The 19,160-nt window shown below is 44.4% G+C and overlaps 1 protein-coding gene across 8 annotated transcripts in view; it reads left to right on the top strand.

Annotated features, from left to right (window-relative positions):
* Positions 1-19,160, top strand: part of LOC119561890 — a 129,985-nt gene that overhangs the window by 46,257 nt on the left and 64,568 nt on the right. The window contains exon 1 of one of the 8 annotated variants that reach the window (XR_005221502.1): positions 18,534-19,013. The exons of the other annotated variants lie outside the window; for them this stretch is intronic. The gene's annotated coding sequence lies outside the window, so the exon portion shown is untranslated. Of the gene's footprint in view, positions 1-18,533; positions 19,014-19,160 lie in introns of those variants that run through there. 8 annotated transcript variants of the gene reach the window in all.

The raw sequence follows: 19,160 nt of genomic DNA, 5'->3' as shown, positions 1-19,160 counted from the left end.
CCGGAGGAACCATGGGCCACGGTATGCGGAGACTTCGTTGGACCCCTACCAAGATCTAAGCACGGGAACCAAATGCTGCTAGTCATGATAGACAGATTTTCGAAATGGACGGAACTGGTGCCCCTGCGCAGTGCGCCAGCAGAGTCGCTCAAGAAGGCGTTTAGGGAGCGCATAATCGCAAGGTACGGGGTCCCGAAGGTGGTCATAACGGACAAGGGAGTACAGTTTGCGAGCCGTATCTTTAAAAGTTTCCTGGCTGATATGGGTATCAGTCAACAATTCACCGCATCATACACACCACAAGAGAATCCGACCGAACGAGCAAACAGAACAGTCAAGACCATGATTGCGCAATTCGCAGGGCAGTACCAGAGAAACTGGGACGAGAAGCGGCCGGAGATTATGCTAGCAGTGAACACGAGCACATCGGAATCCACCGGCCATACACCGGCGTTTGATAAGGAAACCCTAGGCACGGGACGAGCTACTGAGACCCCTGAGGAAAATGCCAACAAACTGAGGGAGGTATTCGAGATCGTACGGCGAAGTATGGAAAAGGCGTCCCAGGACCAAGCCAGACACTTTAATCTGAGAAGGAGGCAATGGTCACCAGCGGTGGGCGACATAGTGTGGGCCAAGGAACATCACCTGTCCAAAGCGGCTGTAGGATTCGCTGCGAAACTAGCCCCGAGGTACGATGGCCCTTACCAGGTTGTAGATTTCGTCTCTCTGGTGATCTGCAAAATACGCCACACACATTCAAAGAAAGAACGAACCGTTCACTAAGCGAGAGTCATTCACACGCCACGCAGAAAGGACAATTACAAGGATAGGTCACAAGGACGTGGATAGGGATGGATGTTGATCCCGACCGCATGGCAACAGGATTAATCGTCGGGCATTTGCTAGAGTCATCCGCGATTACGTCAGGCGGAAAGGACACTTACGCGCACGACACAAAGACACGAGTAACGATAAGGGATCCACCCGCAAGGCAACAGCTTTCAGCGTCGGCCGCGAGCCAGAGTCAACCGATTACGCCACGTAGAAGGGAGTATGCGCGAAGGGAGACAAGCAACACAAGTCCCGTAGTCCAGACACACACCGTAGCATCCGGAAATTCCATACAGAATGCGCCGGACGAGCTCGTCCAGTTGTTACCCGAGGAAAGGGAGAGGACGGTGGAGAATCAGTTCTACACCGTATGCAGCTGGTCACAAAAGATAGAAACACGCATTGCACCAACAGTTAACAGGAATGAAAGAGAAGTAAATGCCGGTTCAACCAAAAGTGCAACTAAACACGGGCAGAAAAGCTCTGCTGCAAACGAAGGCCAAACGTTATTCAAAGCCGCTGGAGCCGTTGTACTTGGGGTTAAGGACAACGAACGGCATAGGCTGGAAGGAGCTGAGAAAATAAAATGGAAAAGACAGGAGTAAGACGCATCAATGAGCAGCGAGCTGGGGATCGATAGCCCATGAGTATCGATGTCCCAGTGGAAACTTGGGAAATATCGGCGCGGGAGATTTCAAGTTGTTACGAGGAGGATGACCAGCGCTGTGGAAACTCAATGCAGTTAAGAGCGTCGCGGGAGCATCGGAGGAGCAACGAGGGAGCGCCGCGGGAATCGGAACGAGTTTTAAATTTTTCCCGAGGTAGGGGGGGAATGTGAGGAGTTGAATAACTCCCCACAAATCTAAGCAGCAGCAGCTGTAACAGATGGCCGGCCGCTTACCAGATACGCGGCGAGTTCGCGTAGTAACACCGCGGCGAGGAGCTGTTGGATAAGAAGGCAGTTTGGATACCAAGGATGGAGAACAAGAGAGTTTGGAGACCAAGGATCGAGAACAAGAGAGTTTGGATACCAAGGATGGAGATCAAGGGAGTTTGGAGACCAAGGAGCGGATAAGGAGAGAGTGGAGACTTGGCGGACAGAGCAAGAGTGCCATGTGGGTATAACGGAACTCCACCGGACTTTGGACTCTCCCGTGAACTTTGGACCGGGAGAAAAAGTGCCACCTCGGCAGTGGAGCGGCACACAGGCGTGCCACAAGCATCACGGGAACTAGCGGGACGGCGGCAGTGGGCAGAACATCGGTTGCAAGCTGTGCGGCAAGGACAAGTGGGTCAAACAGGAGTCACGGACTTTGGACCCGGAGTGGAGAGATTCAGCGGGCCGTGCGCAAAAGGGGAACCACGATTCTCGGAGGCCCTATATAAGGCCGCAGAGCGCTGGCAGCAGGATCAGTCGATCACGAGGAGTCAAACCATCAAGATCAGTTAAATTACCAAAGTGAACAGTAAGTCAACGAGGGAGCCACAACAAGGAGAGTCGTCGGAAGCAGCGCCGTGGGAAGCATACAAGGAGCAAGATCGCCACGTCCAGACGTTCGGTATTGGGACATCAGGAATCTCCGAATTGAGACACAAGTGTCTGAGGTCCGGAAGGCATCACACGGCCAAGTCAAGGCGTTTGTTTTCCAACTTTGTCACGACCACACCATGGCGAATCGCCCGGCGGGTCTGTCAGAGTCAAGCGAAAGAAGCCTACGACGAAGAACCGTTAGCTCGGGGAGGAAAGTTGTCTAAGACCCAGCGTACCTTGCCCGACCAAGCAGGGCCTGGCGTGAAGGACGAGCGGTGGATCGATTTGCGGTTTCAAGAGGCGTTGGCCTGGAGAGCCCTGCCATTACCGGCGCAGTTCCCGAACAGCAACCGCTCAAATCCCCGAGTGCCAGAACGCCAAGCTACTAGTCAGGAAGGGCGAGCGAACGACCCGTTGAAGCAGTCAATAGGCGTTGTCCTGGAGAAGCCCAGCGACAAGACAGGAGACAGCGCAGAGGACATCGGCAGCTACGCCAGCAGACATCACCGGCAGCCACGCCACGCATTACCATCGCCGCGCGGAGCTCATTGGGGAGCGCAGGAGCGTCGCGGACGTCAAGCATTAGGGTAAAGCCGGGTGGAACGTTCGTCTGCGCTAGGCGTAAAGCAAAGTGATCTGCTAGGCAGCTTCCTGGCGATAGCCTTGACCGTCAGCGCGATCCGAGCAAGAACCTAGCGGGGCCGTCCGGGACAGAGCAAGGGACAGGTATTGCCTCGAATGGCGTTGGCCTGGAGAGCAAGGCTTGTTCACCCTAGTCTGAGATCTGTGACGCTTCCCCAAGCCTATAATGCCGAACTCTCTGCGAGTCCAAGGTGCGACAAGCGATCCCGAGGCAGTGCGTCGGAAAGAGAGCAGAGGTGGCCACTACGAGCGCCCCGAGACACAGGAGCCAGCTGACGTCGAGTCAACGCGTCGACAAGTCAGGACGAGGAGCTCCAGCAGCCGGCGGAACCAGAGCAAGGAGATACCGATACCATGAGAATAAATAGCACTGTTACCATTCGAACCCTGTGTTTTCTCACTGATCTACGGGGCAGTCACGTCATATAAATTTGGTGGGACGAACACACATTCTTCTGGGGTAGCCGCACGAATCTCGTAGCGAGCAGACAACAAAATCAGTTCGTTACAGACTCCAGTGGCATTTGACTTAATTAGTAACATTGATTTAAGGACTCCGGACTCAGTTACACACGCGAAACTAAAACTACTATCACAGGTACCATTATCACAGCCGCAATTTATATTATCACAATTTCGATATATATTTCTAGGTAGGTGATCAAGATTGTCATCTTTAGTTGCATCAGGTACTGTGCAGTCTAAAATTTTCTTGTTAAGTTCTTCAGGATTGGTATCACATCGGGTAGTGTTGGATTTTCCAATGCCTAGTTCTGAATATCAGCCCATTTCTGCTGACTTGATGTCGCCCTATTATATCTGGTAAAGAAATATTTGCGTTTTTCTTGATTAATTAATTGTAAGAATTTTTTTTCTTTGAGTTTTATATTGCGCTGCGTGCTGGCTTGTCTTGTATCGCTTCCATTTTTTAAAAGCAGTATCCCGTTTGTGAATAAGTACTTGTCGGATCTTAAATTATGGTAGTCAGTGTAAAAGCATTAAATCAAATGCGTGTTACCAAGTGGCAATTCTCGTCTCTGCACTCTAACGGTTGTTTGTTAGTACGCTTTGTTCCGTCTATTCGCCAGGTGGTCAGTATAGTTCGATGCGAACATAAGAAAGAAAGTTGTGAGAGGTTAGGGGTTTGAGAGAGAGATGCGCACTACGATTGTTGTGCTTGTATCCTTGAGCCACTGCGAGAGACAGAGACACAAGTATGCTCGTTGCAGCATTTTCGGGAGGACTTTTTCGGTATGCAAGAAGGCTGGCGCGCATTCTCAAATCGGCTGTGGTGTGCTCAAGGATATTCGCCGTATACAATCTGCGCAAAAATATGGAAAATCATACCAACAACCCGACATCAGAAGTGGGATCGGTGCCAACTCCTGCATTTTCTGAAGATCAGTGGCGTACTATTATGGAACTGCAGAATGGCAATTTCGTTGAAATGTGTAAAGCTATGCCAACTCCTGCATTTTCTGAAGATCAGTGGCGTACTATTATGGAACTGCAGAATGGCAATTTCGTTGAAATGTGTAAAGCTATGCAAGCGTCTGTGCGTCCACAAAATCAAGTGGTTTTGCCAAAATTTAACCCAGATTTAACTGAAGCCGATGCGACTCAATGGTGTGCAACGGCAAGCATTATTATGGACGAACAGCAGATTGATGGCAGCGCACTTATCATGATGTTGAGTAGTTGCATGCAGGGCAGTGCTTCAGCGTGGCTTGCACAGATCTGCTATCCCGGCATTAATTGGGAGCAGTTTAAAGAACTATTTATACAGCGTTTCGAGATTGAGGAAACGCCGGCAGCTATGTTCCTGAATCTGCTGAACAGCCGTCCAGCCCACAGTGTACGCAAGCCGTATGGTGACGTCATTGACCACAAAGTGGCGCAATATGAACGCCGAGGAAATAGCTGTATCCACGGTACTTGCGCATATGGCCAATTTTGACAACCGTTTACAGCGTATGGTGTTTTCGTCAAATGTACAAACTAGAAGTCAACTCCAGATGGAACTGAGAGCATTTACATTTGACAAAAAGCGGAGTGCTGGAAGTACTGATGGTAATAGCGGCGACTGCAAGCGAGCCAAAATCGTGTGCCACTTATGCAAGAAACCAGGACATAAAATGGGGAGTGTAAATTAAAGCGGTCTGGATCGGAGAATAAACAGCATCGTGACTTGCAGAATGTGACCTGTTACCGGTGTGGACAACTTGGGCATCTTGCGAATCGGTGCACGAACAATGCAGCTAAATCTGGAGCAGTTACTGAGAAGAAATGTAACCAATGTTTTGTGGCTGAGCCAAAATGAGTTATGACACACCAGGGTGAGATCTTTCCTATTTGCTTTTACTCTGGAGCAGAATGCTCGCTTATGCGAAGTAGTGTTGCCGATAAATTTGATGGCAAACTTATTAATAATATTGTCATAATACGAGGTATTGGCGACGCTGGCATTTCCAGTAAGCTACAAAAACTATCTAAATGCATTATTAAAGGAAATATTGTAGAAATACTGTTTCATGTCATAGCAGATAAGCATCTCACAAATGATATTGTAATTGGTAGGGAAATACTTAGTCAAGGATACGAAATCATCTTGAAACCTGATAAATTTGAATTTGTTAAGTCTAAATCGGTAAACGTCTGTAAAGTATCTGAGCCATCTGCTTTGTTACTTAATGTTGATACTGAAATGATTGGTAATGACAAGGAAAACTTAATTAAATTACTCAAAGACTATTCAGCTGCATTTATTGATGGAATCCCTTGCACAAAGGTTAATACGGGTGAGATGACTATTAGATTAATTGATTCAAACAAAACTGTGCAGCGGCGTCCATATCGTCTGAGTTCAAATGAAAAAGAAATTGTACGTGAAAGGATAACAGAATTGTTAAACTGTAACATTATTCGACCTAGTTGCTCTCCCTATGCTAGCCCTATACTCTTGGTTAAAAAGAAGAACGGATCCGATCGACTTTGCGTTGACTATCGTGAACTGAACAGCAATACTGTTTCTGACAGATATCCCTTACCACTTATCAATGACCAGATTGCTAGACTGGCGGGTGCAAAATATTTTACTTGTCTGGATATGGCTAGTGGATACCATCAGATACCCATTCATCCCGATTCTGTTGAATATACCGCGTTTGTTACACCTGATGGGCACTATGAGTATCTGACAATGCCATTTGGCCTCAAGAACGCCCCGTCTGTTTTCCAGCGAGCCATTATAAACGCATTGGGTAATCTTGCATATTCTTATGTAATAGTCTATATGGACGACATAATGGTGGTGTCATCTACCATAGAGTTAGGTATGGAAAGATTGAGGATTGTGTTGGATGTATTGACTGCAGCGGGATTCTCTTTTAACATAGCAAAATGTGGATTCTTAAAAACTACTGTACAATACTTGGGGTATGAGGTACAAGCTGGAGAGTTAAGGCCTAATCCGCGAAAAATTCTTGCGTTAAATTCCCTGCCACCACCGCAAACAGTTCGTAGCGTAAGACAGTTTATAGGATTAGCGTCTTATTTCCGAAAATTCGTGCCTCGGTTATCACAGATTATGAAACCGATATATTCTTTAACTTCGAGTAAAAGTGTGTTTAATTGGAATAACGAGTTGGAAGATATTAGAAAAAATATTATTGCTATCCTTATAAATGAGCCTGTACTTGTTATTTTTGATCCACAACATCCAATAGAGTTACACACAGATGCAAGCTCTTACGGTTATGGTGAAATGTTAATGCATCGAATCAATGGTAGTCCTCATGTAATAGAGTATTTTAGTAAAACTACTTCCCCTGCAGAGTCTAGATACCATTCATACGAATTAGAAACCTTGGCAGTGGTAGAATCCGTTAAACAGTTCCGTCATTATTTAGTTGGTCGTACGTTTGTAGTGTATACTGACTGTAATTCTCTTAAATCATCGCGGACAAAGATTGATCTGACACCAAGAGTGCATCGTTGGTGGGCGTATCTGCAGTCGTTTGATTTCAAAATCGAATATAGAGAAGGAAAGCGCATGGCGCATGTGGATTTTTTATCGAGAAATCAAATTCAGGAAGCCACAAAAGTTGAAAAGTCTTTAGTTCCTGAAAAGCGTGTAAACTTGGCAGAAATCTCAAGTGACTGGCTTTCTGCTGAACAGCGCCAGGATTCTGAAATTACTGATATCATTAACAAACTTAACTCTAAAGAGTTGACAGATGATGTTGCACAGACTTATGAGTTGAGAAAAGGTGTCTTGTTTCGTAAAGTCCAGAGAAATGGAAGAACCCGTTGTTTGCCAGTAGTGCCCCATGCATTTCGATGGTCAGTAATAAATCAAGTGCACGAGTCCATCATGCATTTGGGATGGAAAAAGACTCTTGACAAAACTTAGCAATATTATTGGTTTGCTAAGATGAATAAATATGTTAGGAAGTTTGTCGATAGCTGCATTACATGTAAAACTGTTAAGGGTTCATCTGGGAAGATACAAGCCGAGTTACATCCAATTCCAAAAGTGAATGTGCCATGGCACACGGTGCATATCGACATCACTGGGAAATTAAGTGGGAAGAATGATCTTAAGGAATACGTGATAGTACAAATTTATGCCTTAACAAAATTTGTTTATTTGTTTCATACTTTAAGATTAGATTCTGACAGTTGTATTCAGGCAATGAAATCATCTATCTCTTTGTTTGGAATACCGCAGCGTATAATAGCTGATCAGGGTAGATGTTTTACTAGTGGGAAATTTTCAGAATTTTGTACATCACAGAAGATTAAGCTTTATCTTATAGCTACAGGAGGAAGCCGTGCAAACGGTCAAGTTGAACGTGTGATGAGTACCCTTAAGAATCTACTGTCAGCGGTTGAATCAAGTCACCGATCTTGGCAAGATGCTTTAGCTGAGGTACAACTTGCCTTGAATTGCACAGTTAGTAGTACAACCAAAGCAAGTCCCCTAGAGTTACTTGTCGGCAAGGAGGCTCGTCCTTTAGGTTTGATTCCACCGTATGATACGGAGATGGAGGTAGATAAAGTTAATGCTAGAGATAGGGCAATTGAAAATATGAACAATCAAGCTAGTCACGACAAAATAAGATTCGATAAAAATAAAGCAGCAGTTGAACGACATAAAATTTGAGATTTTGTTTTACTGAAAAATGAAGAACGGCATCAAACTAAATTGGATGTAAAGTTTAAAGGACCATTTTTGGTTAGTGAAGTTCTAGAAGGAGATAGATATATCTTGAAGTCATTGCATAATAAGAGAACTTATAAATATTGTCATGAAGATTTGAGAAAGATGCCAGATGGTTATGTTCCGAGTGAATTGGAGTGCCCGCCCGAGACTTGTTGAAATGGATATAATATATCCGTGTGAGAGGATATGTTATATGAAAACAAAATGTTCATATAGAGTATGGAATGGTTGAAATGAAGTTTCAATAGACTTCGATAAGAACATGTTTGTGAATGGCGGATGTGTTTGAGAATTCGAATGGAAATAACCTGGCGGATGCAAAGTTTATGTATGGTTGATATATGACAATATTTGATTGAAATGTGTGAGTTAAAGGTATGGTTTTGAGATTTAAGCTATCTGCGTCATTGAGCAAGCACAAGTGAAAGACGAAAGTTGGAACATGGCGTGTGGCGTTCTTGACAGGACTAAGCTCTTAATCAAAAGGAAATCATAGTGACGATAACTAGAGTCGAATTTTGAAATGCTGAGAAGTAAATGAAATGAATTAAATGTTAAAATGAATTTGATTATACAATGAGAATAAAAATTGAAATTTGTTTATAACGTTGTGTAGAATGTAAAATAATGAAAGATTATGAAATAAGAGGCAAATGTTAAGTGTAAGATAATATATCGAATAAATAAATGATGTTCGAAATTGATGAGTAAAAGAAAACACAAGCTATAATCACGAATTTATAAGTCATATTTAAAATATTAAGATTACAGTACACGAGGACGTGTAATTGTCAGAATGGCCGTGTCGGATCTTAAATTATGATAGTCAGTGTAAAAGCATTAAATCAAATGCGTGTTACCAAGTGGTAATTCTCGTCTCTGCACTGTAACGATTGTTTGTTAGTACGCTTTGTTCCGTCTATTCGCCAGGTGGTCAGTATAGTTCAATGCGAACATGAGAAAGAAAGTTGTGAGAGGTTAGGGGTTTGAGAGGGAGATGCGCACTACGATTGTTGTGCGTGTATCCTTGAGCCACTGCGAGAGACAGAGACACAAGTATGCTCGTTGCAGCATTTTCGGGAGGACTTTTTCGGTATGCAAGAAGGCTGGCGCGCATTCTCAAATCGGCTGTGGTGTGCTCAAGGATATTCGCCGTATACAATCTGCGCAAAAATATGGAAAATCATACCAACAACCCGACATACTTTAATTGCTGACTTAAACCATGGCTTCAAGTGGCTTGGTCATTTTCGTCACTAATGATAATAATCGATTATATAAATATATTATATGTATTAACTTGTAGGACAGTCAATTGAGAATTAATATTTGTATAGTCATAAATAGAGTTCCAGTCACATAAATTACAGTCGGTACTCAGCAAGGCGTAGTCAATATTCTTAAAGTCCCTATAAAATATATGGTTTTTAGTTAAGTCTGTATTAATATTATAAATTAAATAAATTAGATCGTGTTTTGAAAACATTGGCATTGAAAGTTGACTATACATGGAAATTTAATCACAGTCAGTTACAAAAAATAAGTCAAGTTGAGTATCACAGTGGTTTAAAAAATGTGTAGGTACTGAAGAGTTTACTAAATTTAAGCCAAGAGATTCGATGTCGTCCGGTAATTTATTTTCCTTTAGAATATTGCTGTTGAAGTCCCCAGGGATAACATCCGAATAAGGTATAGATGTAGAGGACAATAAGTCTAATCAATTTTGGTAATCAAAAATCGGTTTGGTCTATAAACGCAGCCTATTAAAGTTATTGATGAGTATAATGTATTTGTGATCTGAACAAATATCCATTCAACGGAGCTATCACTCGGATGTTTACAGACAAACTATGCATTAAGTCGCTTACTTACATATATGGCTACTCCCCCGGCGTGGCTAACTAGGTCGGAACGAAAGAGATCATAACAACTACACTCTACTAACGAATCACTAACATAAGACGTAAACCACGTTTCGGACAAACATATAACATCAATGTTAGAATTAACAAATAAATACCTAAATTCTTCAATTTTATTCACTAAGCTTTGAGCGTTAATATGGCATACACGAAGGCCAGTCCTCTGATTACCAAGTACTCTAAGCATCGTATAGCTGCTCGCACTCGGCGAGCATACGTTGTCATCCATCATCAACAGACCAGACAACCAGAACCGCATACGCACCTATTGCTTTTGATATAATAATTAGTCTACGCACCACTACGAAACACAAAAAGGAGTCTTGAGAGAACGGGAGATACCTAATTAAGAGAGTCGTAATTTTAAGAGTTTGAAAAATCTTAAGTCTAATTTAGAGAGAATATATTAAATTAAAGTACTTAGTTAAAATTACATTAAGATACAGGAACATATCAACGGAAAAATCCCTCTTAATTCGCTGCGATTCCGTCCATCGCAGATGACGAAGGTGCAGCTCGCGACGATGAAGAGAGCTGAGAAGAGAGAGGAGAGGCTGGCTTATCAACAGCAAGGTCTTGCGAGAGCGCCAAAAGCTGATCCACACTCTCGATGCAGTAGAATTTATCACTGCACCGGACGTGGACTAGACCTCTGCCGGTAGAAACAGCAGAGAGCAGTCTGCGCTTTATAAGCTTCATTGCCTCTTTAAATATTACACTGGAGCTGGTCATTGACATAGAGAGCGGCTTGTGAGTCGAAGCCCATCATATGCAAACTTAGTTGTTGTTTTGCTGTGCGACGATAAGCTCCGATACAGCGCAGCAGCGTGATTTTTTCGTGCTGATTTCCATGCGTATTATGACCACCGGGTCTACAGAAGAGAGGAATAGTTCCTTGTGGCGGTGCTTGCTTAAGTGAAAAACATTGCTGGTTATACAGCACCTTCAAGTTTTCCCCCTCAATACGCGTAAGTCACACGCCTGATTTGCCATTTGCTGTGCTGCCAATTTTGCCTCGACCTCCCCCACTCTCTCTTTCAGGGTGGTCAGCTCGCCAACCTCCCGATACAGATGCTTGACGCGTTCACTCAGCTGATCCCTTCCAGCGCGTAACTGTGCCACCTCGCCCTCCACGATGGTGACATGCTCTCCAAACTGCTTCATCTCGGCTGCAATGCATTCTAAGCGGCTCGTAAGCCCATCTAGAATATGCTCCTCTGCGTCCCGCACATAGGATGCTATTTGCTGTTTGTTCTTTGAAGCGCGAGTTGAGCATTTCTAGGAGCCACGGCGGCGGAGCATCAGACATGCGCTCGGTGGGACTCACAATGTTCTTTGTGTTGCTGAGAAGTCGTTTGTTTGGTGGAGCCGAATTTAAAGACATAGCGACGTGAAGAGTGTAAAGAGTGTGGACAGATAAGTTCGACGGCTTTAATTGCTTGTATATTTATTTGAATCAGTATAAGTGGCAACCTGGCCGGTTCCAAAGAAGATTTACAGTATTCACAGTGAAAGCAAGATCTTTTAACTGGTGTCTACGCTTATTTTAGCTATAAGTTCAAAGTGAAAACTTTTTTTCTTTGGAGCTTAGAAAAATCACGTCCGTTCGTAAGCTTGATTATAGTTGTGTTATAAGTGGTTTTAGAAAAAATCTTCAGACTTATGTGGTGTACACTGATTTCAGTAAGGCGTTTGATTGTGTAAATCACCCGATTCTAGTCCGGAAATTGGACCTTTTAGGGTTTCCAGGTGATTTTCTTAGGTGGATTTTAAGTTATTTGAGTGACAGGGCTCAAAGGGTCATTTTTAAAAGCTCTGTTACGTCCGGTGTATCACAAGGAAGTCATCTTGGTCCGCTCCTGCTTACATTATTTATAAATGACCTTCCTCTAGTCCTAACGAAGTCACGTGTACTTATGTACGCAGAAGACGTTAAGTTGTGCCTGCAATATAATGATCCTGCACAAAGTTTAGCTTTACAATCTGATCTCAATGCATTTCAAACATGGTGCATGGATAATGAATTATATTTAAATGGTTCTAAGGGTAAACTAATGACCTTTTTTCGTGGCAGCCCTCACGATGCAACTTATACTTTGAGTGGTTGTGTGTTAGATAAGATAACGCATGCTGACGACCTTGGAGTCTATATGGATCCTTTTCTGATCACATTACTACTATGGCAAATAAAGCCAGGGGCGTGCTTGCATTTATAAAAAAGTGGTCGAAGGAATTCGATGATCCCTGTGTCACAAGGACCTTGTTTATTTCATTAGTCCGACTAATTCTTGAGTACTGCGCTCCTGTTTGGAGTCCCCAATATGGGGTGTATATAGACCGGATTGAGTCTTCTTAATACTTGCCTTACAGGGACTTAACTGGGATACAATACTATTCTACTACACTACTTCTAATTAACCTACCATCATTAGCTAAACGTAGAGCTATGCTTGGTATTACGATTACTAGAAATCTTATTCATGGTGATGTAGAGTCCCGAGTTACTGGGTCGCCTGCATTTTAGTGTGCCAAATAGATACACTAGAAACTGTATTCCTTTAGTATTAAATCATTGTATCTCTAATTATGCAATGCATGAATCTTTTAGAGTACTTTATTGTTATTTTATTGTTATATTGTCTTTTTCTTTTACCGCGATTTCGTTTACTCCCCCAAAACGGAGGAGTTTAATAACTCCCCACAAATTGCAGCGGAAATTATACATGGTGGACTGCCGGCTACCAGATACGCGGCGAATTAGCGCGTAAGAACGGCATGGCGAAGATGAGAGTTTGGAGAAAGAGAGTGTGGAAAAAGAGAGAGTTTGAAGAACTAGCGGTCGGAGAGAGAGGGTGAGAGTGGAGAATTTAATGGCAGAGTGATGGTGCCGTGTGCAAAAGAAAATAACGGAACGCACCAAACTTTGGACGCACCGTGGACTTTGGACCAGAAGAAGAAGTGCGACATCTCAGCAGCGGGATGGCACGCCTGCTTACCACATGCCACAGGAGGCTTAGCAGGATAGCGCCAAGACATCGGACTCCAGGTGGTAGCAGTGGGGCTAGGACAAAGAGGTTAAACTGGACATGGAGTGAAGAGTACCAGCGTGCGGTGCGCAAATGGGAAAAAGCGGTTCCCGGATGCCTTATATAAGGCGCAGGGCTCTGGGAGTTGGATCAGTCGATCACGAGGAGTCAAGCCGTCAAGATCAGTCAGTTATCAAAGTCAAAGAACCAAGTCAACCAGCAGCACGTGAACAACAAGTCCACAACAACAAGTCGTTAGAAGCAGCGCCGTGGGAAGCCTACAAGGAGTCAGACCGCTACTTCGAGACGTTCGGGAGTGGGACATCAGAACTTTCCCAATTGAGACACAGGTGGGTGAGGTCTAAGGGGCATCACACGGCTAAGTCAAGGCGATTTGTTTCATACTTTGTCACGACCACACCCTGGCACATCGCCCGGCAGGTCCGTCAGAATCGAGAAATAGAGTCCTGCGACGAAAAACCGTGATCTCGTAGGGAATGTTCTCAAAACACAGTGTGCCTTGCCCGACTGAGCAAGAACTGGGGCGACGGACGAGCGATCGACCGATTTGTAGTTTTAAGAGGCGTTGTCCTGGAAAACCCAGCGGTTACCGGCGAAGACCAAGAACAGCAACCGACCGAAATCCCGAGTGCCAGATAAACACACTACCATCCAGAAAGGGGGAGCAGTCGACCGGTTGAGGCATTTAAGAGACGTTGTCCTGGAGACGCCCAACGGATCAGCAAGTGCCGGAACAGCGATCGTCCAAGACCTCAAGGATCAGAGACCACGATACGTTCAGCCTCGCAGCAAGCATGATAAGGAGCAGATCTGAGGACATCAGCAGCGACCGCCACGGAAAACTTATTGAGTATCGCAGGAACGTCATGGTCGACAAGCAATAGGGTGAGGCCGTGGTGGAACGTTCGACTACGCTAGGCGTAAAGTGAAGTGAACTGATAGGCAGTTAGCCTTGACTGTCAGCGCGAACTAAGCGAAACTTAGTGGGACCGTCCGGGACAGAGCAAGGGGCAGGCAGTCATTGTCTCGAAAGGCGTTTCCTTGGAGAGCAAGGCACCTGTTCGCCAAGTCTGCGAGTCCAAGGCGCGACACGCGGCCTCGAGTCAACGCGTCGGCGAGCGAGCAGAGGCGAGGGACACCACAAGCATCTCGAGATACAGGTAAGATTCAGCGATCACCGAATCAACACGTTGACGAGCCCGGACGAGCATCATCAGCAGCCCTTGGAGCCAGCGCTCGGCGACACCTAGAGCAACCGAGCCACCCACCCGCTGTTATAATTAAAACGAAATTAAACTCGCTTTAATCCCTTGACTTTTGTGCTCTCTCACTGATCTACGGGGCAGTCACGTCATAAAAATTTGGTGGGACGAACACACAATCTACTGACCAAGCCGCACGATTCTCGTAGCGAGTAGACCAACAAAATCAGTTCGTTACATCTGGCGTCCAACGTGATTGTCCCAACAGTGAGAGCAACAAAAGCAGAATGGGAAAGAACTCTCACTGCTCTCCACCACCTCAAGAAGGAAGACTTTGTCCAAGTAGCACAGAGGCTCAAAATTACCCTGGATGGTAGATTAGACGACATGAGGAAGGCATTGTGGGATTATTATTCAGAGACGGAGGACGACCCACAGCTCGTCGATATCTGGGCCGAGCTGGAAGCAGCATACCACGACAGAGCCGGCCCAAGCATCGAGCTAACGAACGCCGAAGGGGAAAACCCAGTGGCAAGTCTGATCATCGACAACTTGTAAAAAGACGCCCATAGGAGAGAGTTAAGGAAAATAGCAGCGCTATACCCAGCCAGTAAGACTATGCAAAGGTCGCTAAACAAGTCCGCGAGTGGTCGTTCAGGTTTGACGGGCGAAAAAACCATTTGAGTTCCTGGAGCAGGTAGAATGGTCCGCCAACACACACAGCTTGATAGCTAGATAGCTTAGATAGCTATCCCCAAAGCAATGCCGGAGTTGCATAAAGGAAGGGCTGTGAAGTGGTTCATTGCCAACAACAAGCAATTAACCTGTGCGGAATTCATAGATAGCTTTCTCCTCCGTTGGCTCCTTCTCCTCCGTGATCTGCTTCCTTTCCTCATCTGGCTCCGTGATTTCCAATTCCAGGTTGCCGCACGGGAGTCTTGTCTGCGCTTTTGCTAGAAAGTCTATTCCTAGTAGCATTCCTCCTGTGTTTTGGCTTAGGATTAGCAAATTCAAATCCAATCTTTCCCCTGCGAGCCGTATCATGGCTGTAAATTCTCCCTCCGCCTTCTGTTTTGCCCCATTCGCCATCGTTATCTCCGTTCGTGCTTTTTTCCATCACCCTTGTTCTCTCATCTCATGATACCTACGTTTACTTATCACGCTTCGTGATACCCCTGTGTCCACTACTCCTTTTGCCTCTCTTTCCTCTACTCAAACTTCCGCCAATATCTGAAACCTGTCGTAACTTAGTCGCCCTTCTCTTGCTGGTATTTGTCTCTGGTCATGAGCCACCAGAGTTACCTGCTTAGGCCTCCTGTTGTCCTTGTTTCGTTTTTTCCACACACCCAACAGAAGAGCCTCGGTTGGCTACAGTATGTTCTTGCAGCATGCCTTATTTCCCTGCATCCCTTTCCACCGCATCTCATGCATATCTGTGCACTGAGCCTGTGGTTTCTGTTCCTGTGGGTGCCGCTGTTCTTTCCGTTGCTTCGATCTCCTCTGCCTCCTCGTCCAATTTTAGGAATTCCGTCAGTGTATTGAAACCTGATTGTCTGGTGTAGAGCTTTATTTTGCTCCTGCAGATCTTATATATTGGGTCTAACTTTGCCTCTTCCGAATGTTCTGTAAACCGCATAAGCTTCCTCAACCGCATTGCGTATTCCCTCGTTGGCTCCGTTTCTCGCTGCCGTAGTTGTGTGATTTGTGTTTCCAGTTTTGTACCAGTCTGGTACCTCGGCGGTAGGAAGTATTCCCGCAACACCTTTTTTAATTCTTCCCAGGTTTCTGGGAAGGGTATTTGGCTAGGTGTCGTGTTCCACCAGTCTACTGCGACTCCCTCCAGGATGAACGGTATTGCTTGTACCAGTGCATCCTTGTTTATGCCGTATCCCGTAGCCCATTCCTCCATTTTACTCAAGAATTCCAAAGGGTTGGTTGTACCCTGGTAGCGTATCCATTTGGCTTATGGCCAGTGTGACCCTTTATGGCTGGCGCGCCGCCTTCCCATTTGAATTTGGGTTTTTATTAACTTATGACTATTTAAATTTGTGTTAGCTTCTTGGCGGTCCTTCCGCTTCTTATTGAATTGTATGCTTATTTCCTATTTGTGCGCTGATTTAGCGCCTAACCGAAGTAGACACTCGCTGGACGATCGCGTCGCGGCAATGGTAACGATGGTTATCACAGGCGATGCGGGAACTGCGCTAAGGTTGAGCTGGTTATCTGCTAGTTGAGATAGTGTAGGATTACGAGCTCTATTCCCGAAGGTTGAAAGTAGAACCGCGGAGTTACAAGATGCGTTGATAACTGATTTATTCTTCATTTGATACATGCTTATATACGACTTGAAACAAGGAAGTTTAGTGTAATGGTTAGTGAAATAAGCTATTTTCTAAAGTAGGTCAGGGAATTTTGATTATGGTAGCAGTGCTGACTGCATTGGCAAGTCAGTGTACCGTTGAGTCGGTGAGACGGGGAAAGTGAGACATATAATAAGCCGATCAGCAATTCCCATCCGCAGTGGGTGCTACTGAGCGCCTGGTACTGTTTCCAACTTGGCTACTGCTTGATTTGTTGGGTGCTGGTCATGTTAAGCACCCATGGGTACGAAAATAATTTTTTTTGAAAAAGTATTGCCATCGAAAAAACTATTGATTGCTTTGAAAAAAGAAATGCTTATGGAATATCATTGTACCATTTTTCAAAAATATAAATATAATGGCATAGTATTGCATTTATTTTCAAAAAAAAAGGTCAATGGAGAAATAATTTATTACATTCGAAATCAATAAAAACAATGCAATACATTTGCCAAAACTAATGCTACTGAAAACAAGAAAGGAAGTTAACTTTGGCAAGCCGAAGTTTATATACCCTTGCAGTTAAAACTATTAAATATTATTCGAAATTGTTAAAAACACAAAAAATTATATTCCCAATAATATCACTGTGGACGGCAGTACACGTAGTGGCGAAACGCGCAAGAGAGCGTGCGAAGACAACTACTATATATAGCCGCAGAATTGAAAATCTGCAATTATGGTCCGATCGCAACGAGTGATACACAAACCGAAAGGTATTGCAAAAACTAAGAAGATTGCATACCAAGACTTTCGAAATATAGATTTGTTTGGGGAAAAAAGCGGTGAAAGTGTAAAAATAAAAATTTAGAAAATTGGAGCTGCTGGATACGGTGGGGATAAAAGCTCCCGGCTGTTTAGCTAGTTTTATTCTTAATGAGAATACGCGTCGAATGACATCTCATTTGTTGAAATCCGATGTTCCGTTCAAAAGTAATTCAAAAAACAAGATTTTCTTCTTCTTCCCAAAATGAAAATGTTTGTCCCTTTGTTTGTGGGTTTGTATGCATCCCATCTTAGTTTTAGGTCTTTGGAAACCCTATGGGTGTATAAAGCACCTTGAAATAGAAAATGTTTGTTCTACGACTTTTGGAAAAACCCGTTAGTTTAGCGGGAAATCAAAAAAAGCCAGATTTTAAATGCTTATAGTATTAGATTGTAATGGTCGTCATTCTGAACGGAATGCCCGCCTATCATTTTTCAGCCAGAAAAGCCAAAAACAATAGTTTTAGCAAACCCCTATTAAAGTATACTTTACGGCAGCGAGGGGTAATCTTAATCATTGTTCAGTGCCGCCAACTGGGTTCAAATTTCCATGACGTTCCAAGAAAGAAAGCTTGAGAGTCTGGAAATTTTCGGTATATAAACGCCCACGCGGATGCAATCAGTCTCTTTCACAACCCGCAAAAGTATTCTTCACCGACCGTCGTCTAATTGATCCCAAAAAATAAAACGCTACCAGGTTAAGTTCGACGCGCCATTGATAAAGTATAGCACGACAATTAAATTGCACAAAACCCAAACCATGGTCGTTTTTGCATAAGTGAAAGAGAATTTCCTATCGGATGTGGCAGATTGCAGTCCGTTCGGGAATGGCATAATCTCATGTGCCCCAAACACGTGCTGGGTAGTGGAAACATTTCCGGAAGATCTCTTCCGCTGCTGCTTTATTTTCACTTTCTGGAAAAACCTCTTAGATCACAGGTATGGGTCACCCTTTTGGTATATCCGTATTCTAAACTAAATCAGCTTTCTTGGCAGTTCGAGGGCTGCCCGAGCTCAAGCTCCAATACGCCAGCGGCTTGCTAATGCTAAAAGGCTAAAGCCAACCATCTCATGAGCCAGTATTAGTCGTCTGGAGTAGGGATTTTACGGGGCTGGGATGTCGTATCCGTCCCCACCAAATACCGGCAGTCAAGGCAGTCCCATCTATTAACGCCCCGGAGGAATACCGTAGCAGATTCGAAGCAGAACAGCGAGTCGATTGACTACCCCCCTAGGAATCGCGACTGACCCCGGAAGAACAGAGACTCTTCTAACTCTACGTAGCCTTCTAACAAAGAAAAATATTTTAAGAGTAGTGGTGGCGGAATTTAATAATTTGTGGAACCCGACCATCACTGAACCAAAATCATCGTTAGCCCATATAATCTTTATTAGTGCAGATGCCACAATAGAGTTTACAGCTAACAACAACACCGTCTCATCACTATCACGCTGGAAGGCCTTTCAACGCTGGAAGTTTAACCATGTGAGTCATACTTATGCGCCCTTGCACACCTATTTTGTGATCTATTTGTAAGTCGATCCAATCTCTCGTGTGTTTTCCCACAGCGCGTGGTGTAAGCTCCGATCGGGAGCTTTATTAGTTTTCTGTTTTGCGTATATATACTGAGAG

Source organism: Drosophila subpulchrella, unplaced genomic scaffold (assembly GCF_014743375.2).
Source record: "Drosophila subpulchrella strain 33 F10 #4 breed RU33 unplaced genomic scaffold, RU_Dsub_v1.1 Primary Assembly Seq384, whole genome shotgun sequence".
NCBI classification, from domain to species: Eukaryota; Metazoa; Arthropoda; class Insecta; order Diptera; family Drosophilidae; genus Drosophila; species Drosophila subpulchrella.
The sequence above is the reverse complement of the archived record's forward strand: the minus strand, read 5'-3'. Positions and strand labels throughout refer to the sequence as shown.